Consider the following 2,511-nt stretch of genomic DNA (forward strand, 5'->3'; position numbering starts at 1 on the left):
AAAAATGAAATGTTTGATCGTACCAATTCTAATTTTTTTAATTTGTTTTAAAAGTGGGGAATTCATCGTTCAGCACGAATCATTATGGAATTATTACATTTGGCAATGGAGACCAAAAACTTTCATCGCCCATATAATTTAGCGCATACAATTCCCGAAAAGACATCAACCTAGCATCTGAATAGATATATTCCCGGATAAACCAGCTCATTTTAGACATTGTATCTACAATAAATCACATATAATGCGTGAAAAATTTGAAGAATCATGAAGAAAATTGCCCTGATCGAAAATTAATTTATGCAGCAGTTTATGAAGCAGAAGATATGACGCGTCCAGATTGGAACAAACCTTTGAAATTGTATAGTCCACCAAAACAAAAACCACGTCAATGAAAGCAACTCATAACATAACAAGATCAGAACGTCAGAAACACCGTATCAATTTACACTAAAATGATATAAATAACGTTGATTATAAGGATGAGAAGAAACAGCAGGACAAGAAAATGGATTCAAAACCATTATTCATTGAAAAGACGCCCAATGCATTAAAATGAAGTGTTTAAGCGTACCCTATCTAATTTCTTTTAATTTGTTTTAAAATTGGCGAATTCATCATTCAGCACGAATCATTATGGAATTATTACATTTGGCAATGGAGACCCAAAACATTTATTGCCCATATTATGCAGCGAATACAATTCCAGAAAAGAAATAAACCTAGCATCTCAATAGATGTATTCCCGGATATACCAGTCCATTTTAGACATTGTATCTACAATAAATCACATATAATGCGTGAAAAATTTGAAGAATCATGAAGAAAATTTCCCTGATCGAAAATTAATTTATGCAGCAGTTTATGAAGCAGAAGATATGACGCGTCCAGATTGGGACAAACCTTTAAAATTGTATAGTCCACCAAAACAAAAACAGCGTCAATGAAAGCAACTCATAAGTAGTGTAGAAAATGTACCATTAATAAAGTATGAAGAATCTTAGGATGGTTTGAAACAAACCTCTAACATATTAAAGTCAGTTAAATCAAAAACCGCGTCAATGAAAGCAACTCATAACATAACAAGATCAGAACGTCAGAAACACGGTATCAATTTACACTAAAATGATATTAATAACGTTAATTATAAGGACGAGAAGAAATAGAAGGAGAAGAAAATGGATTCAAAACCATTATTCATTGGAAAGACGCCCAATACATAAAAATGAAATGTTTTAGCGTACCCTTTCTAATTTCTTTTAATTTGTTTTAAAATTGGCGAATTCATCATTCAGCACGAATCATTATGGAATTATTACATTTGGCAATGGAGACCCAAAACTTTTATTGCCCATATTATGCAGCAAATACAATTCCAGAAAAGAAATAAACCTAGTATCTGAATAAATGTATTCCCGGATATACCAGCCCATTTTAGACATTGTATCTACAATAAATCACATATAATGCGTGAAAAATTTGAAGAATCATGAAGAAAATTGCCCTGATCGAAAATTAATTTATGCAGCTGTTTATGAAACAGAAGATATAACGCGTCCAGATTGGAACAAAACTCTGACATTTTAAAGTCAGTTAAATCAAAAACCGCGTCAATGAAAGCAACTCATAACATAACAAGATCAGAACATCAGCAACATCGTATCATTTTACACTAAAATGATATTAATAACGTTGATTATAAGGATGAGAAGAAACAGCAGGATAAGAAAATGGATTCAGAACCATTATTCATTGGAAAGACGCCCAATACATAAAAATGAAATGTTATATCGTACCCTTTCTAATTTCTTTTAATTTGTTTTAAACCTGGCGAATTCATCATTCGGCACGAATAATTATGGAATTATTACATTTGGCAATGGATACACAAAATTTTTATTGTGTCAGTACTGATGCAATAAATTATAATTGCGATCAATTGCTTGACGGTACACCGAAATTATAAAAGTTGCGATAGAAAAGTTGTAAGACAAAAGTCTAGGATTTTTGATAAGGAGTCAAATATACTTCAACCGGTGAAAATATAGAAGACGTTAAAAAACAATCAAATGAAAATAAATCACAAACTGCTAAAATGTACTCACATATAGATTCAATCATTAGCATTCAACCAGCCAGCATTATCCTTCTAAGCAAAATTTTATTTTGATTCTTATAAACCCTTATACATGCGAGAAAGAAAAATTTTATTTTCCTGCCGAAATATCCATGGCTAAGTTTGCTTTAGAAATAGGCTTGATACGCATGTTCATCAGCTAGTTGGATTTGATCAAGTCAGGACAAATTCTCCGCGAGCTCCTACAGCAGATATTAATAATCATGCTGCTAACAATCATAAAATAAACGTTTCTCAATGTTTCCCAATAACTACTGAGAAATATTATGAAAAATGATTAATTTTTTTTTTTAAACTAATGTTGAAATGTATGGTAATTATTTAGGTTTTATCATGAACAAAAAAGTTGATGTATCTGCTCTGAATGACTTAGC

General features: G+C 31.4%; 3 pseudogenes; all 3 read left to right on the plus strand.

The window, feature by feature from the left end:
* Window positions 1–84: 84 nt before the first annotated feature.
* Window positions 85–559, plus strand: LOC115033397 (annotated as a pseudogene).
* Window positions 560–636: 77 nt separating this feature from the next.
* Window positions 637–1,303, plus strand: LOC100575669 (annotated as a pseudogene).
* Window positions 1,304–1,306: 3 nt separating this feature from the next.
* LOC115033398 lies at window positions 1,307–1,775 on the plus strand (annotated as a pseudogene).
* The last annotated feature ends 736 nt before the right edge of the window (window positions 1,776–2,511 follow it).

The sequence above is a fragment of the Acyrthosiphon pisum genome, chromosome X (genome assembly GCF_005508785.2).
Source record: "Acyrthosiphon pisum isolate AL4f chromosome X, pea_aphid_22Mar2018_4r6ur, whole genome shotgun sequence".
Taxonomy (NCBI): domain Eukaryota; kingdom Metazoa; phylum Arthropoda; class Insecta; order Hemiptera; family Aphididae; genus Acyrthosiphon; species Acyrthosiphon pisum.